Here is a 13,273-nt window from a genome sequence, read left to right as displayed (position 1 = left end):
CACACACACAGAGACTTGGGTTTTCTTTCCACATTTGGGGGGCATGGACAGATCAGCTTTGAGCTCAGCTGTCTGAAGACTGAACAGGATGGAAGGAGCAGAAAGAAATGTGAACAGCACAGATGTATCCTCTTCAAGAGAGGCACACTATAAGGGTTCTCTCTGCTTCCCAATCCCTTTAAGTATACAGTGGTCCCTCGACTTACGAAGTTAATCTGTTCCGAATGCACATTCGTAGGTCAAAAAGTTCATAAGTCGAAAAGCGGTTTCCCATAGGAATGCATTGGAAACGGATTAATTCGTTCCGGAGCCTAGGAAAAAGACCCAGACACCCAGTTTTATGTGCAAAACTCTTTATCAAGTGCACTTTAAAGGCATGCAAAATGCAAACTCTGCAAACTCCTGCGGAGCATTGCTCGCCATGGGGCAACGACCACATTATCAAAATTCGTAAGTCGAGGAAACCGCATCTAAAATTCGTAAGTCGAGGAAACCGCATCTAAAACCGCCAACGGTTTTCCGTTCGGATGTCGAAAAATTCATAAGCGTGCGGCCACTTTTTCCTTTCGTAAGTCGAAAAATTCGGATGTCGAGTAGTTCGTAAGTCGAGGGACCACTCTATATTGAAACTCCCCCTTTAGGCTCCCTCCTCCCTTCCCCCAGCCAATGGGAGCACAGTTGTCCATGACAATACTAGATTTCTATGATAGCAAGCCAATCGGAAGCCAGTGCCAGAAAACCAATCAGCAAGGAGAAAACGGGCTTTCAAAATGGCACTCAAAACATCGAAACGTTTCAAATCAAAATGGGGTGGTTGTTGTTTTTGGAAACAAATATTCCCTCTATGGCATCTCCAAGATAGGGCTGAGAGAGACTCCTGTGTGCAATAAGTCTGCAAAAGCTCTTGGCCTGTGAAAGTGTGTTGTCAACCTTTCTGGCTGACAACAAGTAAACAAAGTTGAGAACAACAACTGAGATCCCAAAGGGTCTTTCTCCTAGAGTTCACAAAATCCTGGGACAGCCCTTTATAGGAACATAGGAAGAAGCCTTCTACCAAGTCAGACTATTGGTCCATCTAGCTCAGTACGATCTACTAGAGATGTGCAAAACAGCCGTTTCGAGCTCGAGACAAAACACAAAATAAAGGGCCCATTTTAAACTCAAAACAAAACTACCTGCTTTGAGTGATTCAAGCGCCACTTTGGAAGACTGTTTTTCCAGGGAGAGCTGGTCTCCCGATTGGGGTCAGAAGGTAGACTAGAGATGGGCCAATGAGCTAAGTCCAGGGCAGAGGCCTGGTCTACCCACCTCATGTGGCAGGTAAACCAGGCCTCCGCTCCGGACTTGGAGCATCGGCACGCCTAGGAGGACTGGGTTCATTCAAGCTCAAAACAAAACGCAACATCTGATCCGTGCACACCCCGACCATCTACACTGACTGGCAGCGGCTCTCTTAAGATATCAGGCAGGAGTCTTTCCCAGCCCTACCTGCCAGGGAGTGAACCTGGGACCTTCTGCATGCAAATCAGATGCTCTTCCACTGAGCTATGGCCCCATCCCCTAAAAGAAGCTGCCTTATACTGAGTCAGACCATTAGACCATCTATCTCAGTACTGTCTATACTAGTGATGCTCAACTTTTGGCCTTGTTGAACTACAACTCCCATCATCCCTGACAATTGGGACCTTCTGCATGCAAGCAGATGCTTTACCACGGAGCTACATCCCTTAGGGGAACTATCTTACGGCACTCACATGTAGTCTTCCATCCAAATGCAAAACCAGGGCAACCTCTGCTTAGCAAAGGGGGCAATTCATGCTCACTGCCACAAGACCAGCTTTCCTCCCCTTTCTGTGAGGCAAGGTGTGGCCGTTGCCTCCAGCAGCAGATCATAGGGGTGCCAGAGAGGCAGCAAGACACCTTCGTGCCCCCTAAAGTAAAGGTCAAGTGTGCCGTCAAGTCGATTCTGACTCCTGGCGCCCACAGAGCCCTGTGGTTTTCTTTTGTAGAATACAGGAGGGGTTTACCATGGCCTCCTCCCATGCAGTATGAGATTATGCCTTTCAGCACCTTCCTATATTGTTTCCCATAGTCTGGGAAGCCTACCAGCAGGGATTTGGACTGGCAACCTTCTGCTTGTTAGTCAAGCATTTCCCCACTGTGCCACTTAAGGTGACTTCGTGCTCCCTACTTTGGGGGACACAGAAAAGAGATAGAGGATGCACTTGACTCAGAGTCCCAAAGGTCTTGAGTAGTGGTGTGCACGGAACTGCCACAGTGTGGTTCGATGCCAGGGGGGAGGGTTCCTTTAAGGGTGGGGGAGGGTGCACTTGCCCCTCCCACTGCTTCCCCCCCCACCTTCTTGGGGCTGCAGCGTACCTCCCTGCTGCCCCTTCCCCCATTCCCGGCCGGAAGCAGGACTGCGCATGCACACGCGTGCGCGGCCGTCTGTGCGTCCGTGCTGCAGGCATGTGTGCAGTCGCTACTTCTGGCCAGGAATGGGGGAAGGGGTGGCAGGGAGGTACGCTGCAGCCCCAAGAGGTTTCCTAAAAATGGAGTGTGCGAACCGGTTCGGTGGCCTTTTGAATGGCTTTCGAACCGGTTCGTGCACACCACTAATCTTGAGCTGCCGCTGATTAAATCACACAGATACATTTTTTCCTTCCTCTCACGGTTCTTCAGATCCAAGCCATACTTCAGAAATAATAAATACAAGAATTAATGCTACAAAATATTAATAAGGCAGTGTTGACTGATGAAAGCAAGAGAGGGAGCTCCATTGTGTCTGATATCCCCTTCTGGGTCATGGTATTTATTATTAACTACTAATATCCCACTCTTCCTTCAAGGAGGCTTGAATGGTGTATGTGGTTATGTTCACCCTCACAACAACCCTGTGAGGTAGGTTAGGGTGAGAGAGAAGTGACTGGTGGCCCAGAGTCACCCACTGAGTTCCATGGCTGAATGGGGATTTGAACTCGGGTCTCCCCGGTCCTAGTCCAGTGCTCTAACCACTACACCAGCTCCAGGACTAAGGAGTAGCCATTGATTTTGTCCTTCAGGAATAGCGCATCTCTTCACTTTGGCAACAGTGATTTGATGCAAAATGTCTCCTTCCCAGGCTTTAGATGATATTGCTTGATATTCCCAATGCGGCTCTTAGCAAACATTTTGCCTGGTTTTGTCTGATCAAAGCTTCATTTGACCCTAAAGGGGCTTTTGCTGCTCTTTAATTACCCTGTTTCTATGCCTAACGAGAGCTCATCACTTTATCTGCTTGCTGGGGAAAGAGTTCTTTTAGAAACACTGGATAAAAACCAGCTAAAAGAGAGGTCCTAAACCATGGGTCCCCAGAAGTTGATAGACTACAACTCCCATCATCTCCGGCCATCATGGCCGATTGCGCTTGCAGGTGATGGGAGTTGTACTCCAAAACATCTGGGAACACAAGTTTGGGAATGCCTACATTAGAAAAAGTAAGATGTCACCTCTATTTATGGGTTGTTTTGCTGGTGAGCATGATGGGATAGAGCAGAATGTTAGCAGAGGAAACATTTACTTGAGTTTTTAAGTGACTTATACCCAGCAAAGGGGAAACTGCCCTAGATTGTCCTTCAGATAAAAATAAAAGGACAGAGATGTGGGGTTGGGATGGAATTGGCATTAACAACTAGGATTTTCTTCCATTCTCATTTACGGAAGGCTATTTTGAACTGATTTTTTCGAATCAGGTTAATTGACTGACCTGTTGTGTCAACCCACTTTTTGTAGTTCTTTCTATAAATGGCTTCTTCCTAACCAGGTTGCAAATTAAACTTTAAAAATGAAATGTCATGTTTCCTTTCCTCTTTCCCGCCTCCGCCCCCCAAATAAGATTACAGCCAAAGAGAAAAGGAATATAGCTCCTCATCAAAGGTTCCCGCGAATGTGTGTGTGCATGCGCACACACATACACACATATTTTTGCCTGTTCATGTTGTTAATTTGCTGGAGTGCTTCTTTTAGAAAAAGATGGAATATATTCCATCTTTTTCTAAAAGAAGCATTCCAGCAGATTAACAACATGAACAGGCCAAAAAAAAGTATAACAGATGAATTAACAGATGATTTAAAAATAGGAGAATATGACATTAAAAGTGGGAATTAAAACAAGGAACTCATTACCATTATACCAGAGCACTCAAAGCTCTACTATATATTAGAAAAAGGAAGGGTGTTCATTTCCTTCGGAAGGCGTCTAATTTAGGGCTTTGTTCAGCTTGCTTTGGGTGAGAATTCTGCAGGATTGGGCCTACTGCCGAAAAGACCCTGCTCCTCATTCTGCTAGTGTAGTGATGGGAAGGCTTTGAGGGAGGACCAAGCCTCACTTAGAGCAACTGCTAGGAGGGTCGGCCTTTCCTAAAATGGAAAAAAGCCCGGGAAGTTCAAATCCAAGGGACCAGCAGAAGCTTTGGCTTGTTAGTCTGTCCCAGGAGGGCCCTGAGGAAGCAGCAGGCTGAGAGCTGCTGAGGACAAGGGAAAGCCAGAGCCTGTGAGCAATAAGGACCAGTACAGTTAGATGCGTCAGGGAAGTTATTTTTCTTTTCTATATTGCTTGGAATCTGAGTTGCCTAATTTAATGATGACACTCTCGTCTAATCTGTTTTATGAAAAGACAGTTGTCTTTATTGCATACCTTTTTCTTTAAATCTAATAATAAATCTTTGTTGCTGAAGTGTACTTCATTTTGGATCTGCCTTAGTCACACGCTTTTGGAGGCCTAGGAGTGCTCAGCCTTTTTGGGGAAGGTTTTGCCCTCACAGGGCTCTGTGGGTTCCAGGAGTCGAAATCAACTTGATGAGACACTTTACCTTTCTTTTTTTTTCTTTTCTTTTTGCCACTTTAGCCTCCCCCAGGAATCTTATGCGGAAAGAGAGGTTTGTCCCACATTAAAGTAAAGTGGGTGCTGGTAGCCTACTGTGAATCCCTTAAAGACAAGGATTCAGCCCCAGTGAACTGCCCCTTCCCAATTCCTCTGGCTCTCGTAGGAGTCAGGACAGCTAGGAAAGTCATTTTTACGTTCTTAGTATGAGTCTAGGTTGTGCAGAGAATCGTTTGAAGATGTGGAAGCACGAGAGGACAAGATAGGCCTTTTTGCAACAGGTAAATGGTTAAAGCGGAAGTCACCTAATGGCGCAGTGGGGAAGTAACTTGCCAAGCGAGCAGGAGGTTGCCGGTTCGAATCCAAGAGGTTGCCGGTTCGAATCCCTGCTGGTGCAATATCGGGCAGCAGCGATATAGGAAGATGCTGAAAGGCTGTGTTACCTCTTGATTTGAGCAATTGCCTATAGTGGTTTTCATCCAGATTCAGCTACTCATGAATAGTGCTACTGAAATTCATGGGGCAGGTTTATTTCTCCTATTAATTTCAGTGGAAGTACTTATGAGTAAGCCACCAAATGGCGCAGCAGGGAGGTAACTTGCCTAGGGAGCAAGAGGTTGCCGGTTCGAATCCCTGCTGGTATGTTTCCCAGACTCTGGGAAACACCTATATTGGGCAGTGGCGATATAGGAAGATGCTGAAAGGCATCATCTCATACTGTGCGGGAGGAAGCAATGGTCAACCGCTCCTGTATTCTACCAAAGACAACCACGGGGCTCTGTGGTCACCAGGAGTCGACACCAAGTCGAGGGCACAACAACAAGAAGCAGTTAAAGCAAAGGAAGCAGATGGTTGGAGGAACTCAAAGGTTTTCAGAATGAAAGGAACTTTACCTTGTGGTCCTTTAAGGATCTGCAGTGGGACTGGTCCTTTGCAATTCACTCAGAATTCATCTGGCTTGAGGTCAATAATGAAGCAGCAAGCCTGAAGGCGACCCCAATGGTACAGGGTTGGAAAATCCACTGCCGATCCACACAGATTGAAAAATCCACAATGGATTGTGCAGCACTCACATACCAGGTACGTGAAAAGGAATGGCACCCTCGACCTTGAGTAGATCTTTCGCTGATGAATGGAATGATTCCATAATTAATTCATGAGAATCACGACTGCCAGATCTGGTGGTGGCCACTTGTATAAATAGTTTTAAAGGGGGATTGGATTTCTCCTTGGTGAATGTAGCTCCCCGTGACTATTTATTTTTTATCTATGTTTATATTTATATCCCACTCTTCCTCCAAGGAGCCCAGAGCAGTGTACAAGGTTATGCTTATCCTCACAACAACCCTGGGAGGTAGGTATGTTAGGCTAAGAGAGAAGCGACTGGCCCAGAGTCACCCAGTGAGTTTCATGGCTGGAAGGGGATTTGAACGCCAATCTCCCCAGTCTTGGTCCAGCACTCTAAATGGAACCTCCATGTCCAGGTGCAGTGTACCACTGAACCCCAGCTGCTGGTGAGCAATGGCGGGAGAGGGCTATTGCCTCCTGCTGTTTATGGAGTTCCTTCTATATGTCTGTCTCTGTCCTCATCCTGCAATGTCTGGCCTCTGATGATCTCTTGCTGGGAATCTCACTCAGACCCTTTACCCATGTATAGGTGATGCCAGATTGAGGCATTTAATGTTTACGTCCTTTGTGGGGGGCATATCTGGTGTATCTGTTTGCATGCATGTTTTGTGAGCAGCTGGGATTCTCCTGACAGAAAATAAACAAAATCTTGGGAATCTCTGGTGGAGACAGAAAAATCCTTTCTGGTCTTTAAAGCAACAAAACCAGAGCCTCCCTTAATCCTATTGCAGATAGAGGAACATTCCTGGTTTCTTTCTGATCCCGAGCCTACAGGATTCTGCAGAAGTTCCAATGCCCATCCTACAGAGGGGCCTGACTCCAGTTTCTCTGGTGTTAAACCAGAAAGCTACTGCACAGCAGCTTAGGAGATGCCCGAGAAGAATGGATGACAAAGGGCACTGAGCGATAATCTCACTTCTATTATTATTATTATTATTATCATCATCATCATCATCATCATCATCATCATCATCATCATCATTTCTTGTTTACACAGTCAGACAGGTGTTATTGACTGGTTTGTTTTATCCAGACATTGAGTCCTTCCCAAGGACCTGGGATGGCTGAATTTTATTGTCAGTTGTTATAGATACCGTCGCAGAATATAGGCTGTTCCCAGTAAAGCTGCTTTTTGTAATTGGCTGATGGTGATTTCTGTGGCCCCTATGGTGTTGAGGTGCTCTTCAAGGTCTTTTGGAACTGCACCCAGGCCGCCAATTACCACTGGGATGATGATGGTGGTGGTGGTAGTAGTGGTGATTATGATGATGACATTTATATCCGGCTCTTCCTCCAAGGAGCCCAGAGCGGTGTACAACATACTTAGGTTTCTCTTTCACAACAACCCTGTGAAGTAGGTTAGGCTGAGAGAGAAGTGACTGGCCCAGAGTCACCCAGCAAGTCTCATGGCTGAATGGGGACACACACACACACACTTTTTCTTTTTAATTCACAATTAATTTACGTTGTTCTGCAAAATTCTCCTCCTTGGCAACAGCTGGCTGAAATGTGAGCCTGCTTGCAAAATCCTCTTTGCTAAATGCCAAGGTAACACTGTGCCTGCCAGCAGATGGCAAAGTTAAACCTCGGCCTTTCTCTTATTAGAGCTGCAGTGTGCTCAAGAGGGAGTGCAGTGTCCAAAGGGAGGCTGAGACAGACCAAAGGCGGGGTCTTTTTTGCTGTCCTTAGCAAACTAGACTGTTGCCTTGCTGTCTTATTGTATGCCGAATAGTATAACAAAAGCACATTGGAGCAAGGGTTCTCAAGTTCCCAGGTTGTGTTGGACTACAACTCCCATCATCCCCTGTTGCATTGACAGGGGGTGATGGGAGTTGCAGTCAAATAGCACTCAAGGCTGGGAATCCCTGCATTACTGAGAGCCCTCCTCTGCTCTCTGATTTGTTCTTAACTCGTAGGAACATAGAAAGCTGCCATATACTGAGTCAGACCATTGGTCTATCTAGCTCAGTATTGTCTACCCAGACTGGCAGCGACTTCTCCAAGGTTGCAGACAGAAGTATCTCCCAGCCCTATCTGGAGATGCCAGGGAGGGAACCTGGATCTCTCTGCATGCAAGCATGTAGATCAGGCATCCCCAAACTGCGGCCCTCCAGATGTTGCTGAACTACAGTTCCCATCACCCCCAGCTACAATGTATTGTGGCTGGGATGATGGGAATTGTAGTTCTGGAGGGCCACAGTTTGGGGATGCCTGGTGTAGATGTTTTTCCCAGAGCAGATCCATCCCCTAAGGGGAATATCTTACAGTGCTCGAATGTAGTCTCCATTCAAATGAAAACCAGGGTGGGCCTCGCTTAGCAAAAGGGACTATTCATACTTGCTACCACAAGACCAACTCTCCTCCCTGGAAGAGTAACTCGGGCCTTCTCAAACATGGGTCCCTAGGTGTTGGACTACAACTCCCATTACCCCCTGCCACTATGGCCAGATATGGGAGTTGAAGTCTAATGACATCTGAGGACCCTAGGATATCCAGGTATATCCTAGTGTAACTGGATAAGAACACAGAGGTCTGTGATTTGATCACCCCTTGCTCTACAGTTTAGCAGAAAACAGCCCCACAGAAGTGCAGTTTGGATCAGGACGCATTTATTGTGTCTCTCCCCTACTTCCACCCCACAAACCCTTGGCTTCTCCAAGATAGGGCCGAGAGAGATTCCTGCCTGCAACCTTGGAGAAGCCGCTGCCAGTCTGTGAAGACAATACTGAGCTAGATAGACCAATGGTCTGACTCAGTATATGGCAGTTTCCTATGTAAACCAACGTGTCTCAAACACTGTCACCAGGGGCGGATTAAGCTTTTGGCTTTTACCTTAAAGAAAAAGGGTTTGCCTTTTTAAAGATAAGGCAAAAGGGGGGACTTTCTCCTCGCTGCCCACAGAGAGGGGGGCGGCGAAATTTGAGGCCCCTCAAATTTTGCCACCGTAGGCAAATGCCTCCTCTGCCTCTCCGTTAATCCGCCACTGACTGTCACCTTTCCTAGCATGCGTCTGTACACTGTGGAGTTCATCTGGATTGATTCTGAACTCCGTGTGAACAGGGTTTATCCCTTTGTGCTGCTGGACTTCTCTAAGGCAATTAAAGTCCTCGCCCTGGACTCTTTCTTCTCTCCACCAGCCTTGCTCAGTTACAAGAAATCCTATAAGCTTCCTGCATTAGTGCCTTATTAAAAACCCCTGCTGGGTAAGGAGCTGGCAGCGTGTGAGTGAGAGGGTGGCGTTTCCCATTAATAAACATGCCTCTTAAACGGAAATTAAATTAAACTGAAATAAACATGAAATAAACATGCCTTTTAAACCACGCCCTGAAAGGAGAGGTGCTGAAGAAGGCTGTTAGGAAAAGAAAAAAAGGGCACACACAGGAAGTGCAGGGCCTCAGTCGAAGTCTGGGGAAAGGTTCTTGCAGGCATCTTTGGCCAAGGCAGCAGAGACTATCCATCATCCTGAACAACTGTGACATCAAGAATAGCAGCAGAAGAGGACAGAGTGCTAAAAAGCGGCTACATAAGAACAGCCCTGCTGGATCAGGCCCAAGGCCTATAGATCAATCCAGCATCCTCTTTCCCACAGTGGCCCACCAGATGCCTCGGAGAACCCCACAGGCAAGAGGAGAGGGCATGCCTTCTCTCCTGCTGTTACTCCCCTGCGACTGAGATTTGGAGGCATCTTGCCTCCAGTGAGGAGGTGACAGTGTGATATTCCCCTCAGGGGATGGAGCCACTCTGGGAAGAGCAGAAGGTTTCAAGTTCCCTCCCTGACTCCTCCAAGATAGGGCTGAGAGAGATTATTCCTGCCTCCAACATTGGAGAAGCTGCTGCCAGTCTGTGAAGACAATCCTGAGCTAGATAGACCAAGGGTCTGACTCAGTATATGGCAGCTCCCTATGTTCCTATGGCTCTGTGGCTCAAGGAAATGGCGTTGTCTTTATCTGTCTAGTTGGCTTCTACACATGATCTCAGACACACCCAACTTGGAATGTATTTAATAATCTACTCCATGTCAAATGCCCTCCCTTTTGCTGGTCTTTGTGGTTGCTCAACAAGGAAAAAAATGCCATTACATGCTGGTAGCTGGGGTATTTGGAGCAGAATCAGAGAGAATGGTTCACAGGTTTCCCTGTGCCAAAGGGGAAGGCGCTGGTGAGCATGAATCAGCAACCGCAATGGTGTGGCAGAATACGGTTGCCAACTCTTTTAAACTCCCTTGCGACTGCGCCTTGAAGAGTAGCACAATTTGGTGGGATTAGCAGGGTGATGAGGTTCATCTCCACGCTGTGAAAAGCATCACATGCCGGATTTCTGCACTCCAAAGCCACTGTTGATGTCACAGGAGCAGAGCAGGAGAGGTTTTTTGGGGTCAGTGGGCATATGTAAACCAGCAAGAAAGGGTTGTTCATGTGGCCAAAATGCCCCCTCCCCTTAATAAATAGTGATGATAAGAACAAAAGAACAACCCTGCTGGGTCTAGTCCAGAATCCTGTTTCACACCCATTGAAGGCCCACCCATTGAAGGCCAGTGCGGTGTCGTCGTTAGGGTGTTGGATTAGGACCGGGGAGACCCGAGTTCAAATCCTCATTCAGCCATGAAACTCCCTGAGTGACTCTGGGCCAGTCACGTATCTCTCAGTCTAACCTGACTCACAGGGTTGTTGTGAGGATAAACGTCAGCATGTACACCGCTCTGGGCTCCTTGGAGGAAGAGCGGGATAGAAATGCAAAAATATATTAAAACGACAGAAAAACTGCCCTGACTAGAGGTTTGTTCTTACCTCTAGCCAGCCAGAACGCCAACCCTAGCCCTAACAAACTTAGCTTTCCCATTCCCCCTCGTTTTCTCGTTGATTGATTAATTTCTATATTTGCTTGAAGTTTGCTGCCTCCTCGGGTCTGAGCCTTGCCTCCTTGGTATTCCATAGGTCAGATCACTATTCTGGGACTTCTGGGTGCTGGGAGGCCCCCGAACCCTGCCACCCCAACCAGCTCTGTGACGGAGCCGGTAATCATCTGGGTGGCCGATTCGGCCGATTCGGCCACCCAGGGCGGGCTGCCTGCTCATGAGCGGGGAGAGCCTTGTAGTTTGCTCGTGTGGAGAGCCTTGTCGTTTAAGTTGAAAGTGGTGAAAACTCTCTCAGGTTCCTGCATCCTCTCCCCACCTCGTGGCCTTTATTCGGGCCATGGAACGTTGGCAGCTCTGCCCGCGAGGAAGATCCCACAGCAAGAGCAGAAGCCGAGAAGAACTCTTGGCCTGACCCACTGATGTGACAAGCGGCGGCGGATCAATGCAGTTGGCTGGAGTGGATGGGGACAGAACAGGGAGGATGCCCTCCAGCAAAGCAGAAAGCAAAACTCTCTGAGGGCAGCTGTCCTCTGTCACAGGCAGGCAGCGTTCATCCCATGGGGCCATCTAGCTCAGGATTGTCTGCACAGACTGGCAGCGGCTTCTCCAAGGTCGCAGGCAGGCGTCTCTCTCAGCCCTATCTTGGAGATGCCGCCAGGGAAGGAACTTGGAGCCTTCTGCTCTTCAGCTCCATCCCCTAAGGGGGATTTCTTCCAGTGCTCACACATGTAGTCTCCCATCCAAATGCAAACCAGGGTGGACCCTGCTTAGCAAAAGGGGACCAGTCATGCTTGCCACCACGAGACCAGCTCTCCTCTCCAGAAACTGCCTGACAATGCTGTCCTGTGCAGATTGATTTGTTAATTTGTCCCATGGCATACCCAATAAGAAACCATCTTGAGCATCCTTGTTGAGCACCGGAGAGTATATGGGCACCCAAAAAGACTTCGACTTCGACGCAACCTCCGTTTCCCCAAAGGCCCTCTGTCACAGTCCTCCCAGGCTGCTTTGCTGCCAACCACACCCAATAAGAAACACCAGTGCGGCATAAAAACAACAGTGATTTAGGGAGGAGAGAGAACCTGGCATTTGTTTGGGGCTGGCATGCACCCCACTGACTGACCATAGACAGGGCCTATTTTCTGGCTGCTATTCTTGGTTCAAACTGTGGGTCCCTTGACAGCGGGTGGGGTGGGGGGACGGGATATCCATAAGCAGCAAATAATTTCTTTTTACATGTAGCAATTAATGCCCTGAGAATTGGCCCCTGCACATCATGTCATGGTTGGTATTTGGATTGTGCGTCCCTGCATTAGAATGTGGATTGCAGGTTAAAATGCACACCTCTCTGCATTAGAATGCACATTATTAATTATTAATCATTAACAATCCACATTCTAATGTGTAGAATTTGACGCTTGTCATAGTGGACCTGGTTGAATTAGTTATTATAATTAATAATTGGTCTCCAGGCAGGTCTACCAGCTTTTGCAGGTTTATGCAGGAAAGTCCCTGGGAGAGAAGTTTTGGCCATGACAAAATGAATACAAACATGACAAATGTATATGTATATGTATATACCGCCTTTCAACAAAAGCTCCCAAAGCAGTTTACAGAGATCTAAACAAATAAATATACAGGCTCCCTGTCCCCAAAGTGCTCACAATCTGAAAAAGAAACATAAATAAGATAGCAGCAGCAGCCACTGGAGGGATGCTGTGCTGGGGATGGATAGGGCCAGTTGTTCTCCCCCTGCTAAACAGAAGAGAGTCGTTGCCACTTTTAAAAGGTGCCCACCTGTCCTTCCCAGCCTGGGCTTGGCCTCCCAGTCCAACAGCAGCCTGTCTACCGGCTCACACAGTGAACTTAAGTGACCGTATAATCTTGTTATTGTGACCTTCCTTTCTCCTCTCCTCCCAGCCCTGCTCCTGCCTTCGTTTGTTACTCTCGCTCACGGTTGGCGTCAGAGCTAAAATTAGACCCTAAGCTTCTCTGGATGGAACTTCTTGTGCGATCTGCCCGGCCTGCTCTCTTGATATGGAGTTTTAGATGTTTTAGATTGTTTTGACATTTCTTGGTTTGTCTTAATGTGGTAAACCACCTAGAGATGTCAGTAGTGCAGGCAGCATACAACTATGCTAAATAAAGAAATAATAAAGAAGTAAATACGGAGTGTCAATAAACTCCAATGAAGGCTAGCACCTACCAGTGCATTTCTCCTCCTTCTGCAAATCACTTTCATCTACTATGCCCAGGGGTTCCCAACCCTTGGAGTTGTAGTCCAAGAACAACTGGGATCCCAAGGATGAGAACCCCTCCACCATGCTTCCTTACTGCTATCGTAAGGGCTGGCCTTGCTACTGAACAAAATGGACATAGGCAGGAAGTTGCCTTCTACCGAGTCAGACCCTTGTTCCATCTAGCTCAGT

Source organism: Hemicordylus capensis, chromosome 11 (assembly GCF_027244095.1).
Source record: "Hemicordylus capensis ecotype Gifberg chromosome 11, rHemCap1.1.pri, whole genome shotgun sequence".
In the NCBI taxonomy this organism is placed as follows: Eukaryota; Metazoa; Chordata; class Lepidosauria; order Squamata; family Cordylidae; genus Hemicordylus; species Hemicordylus capensis.
Note: the sequence above shows the minus strand (reverse complement) of the source record.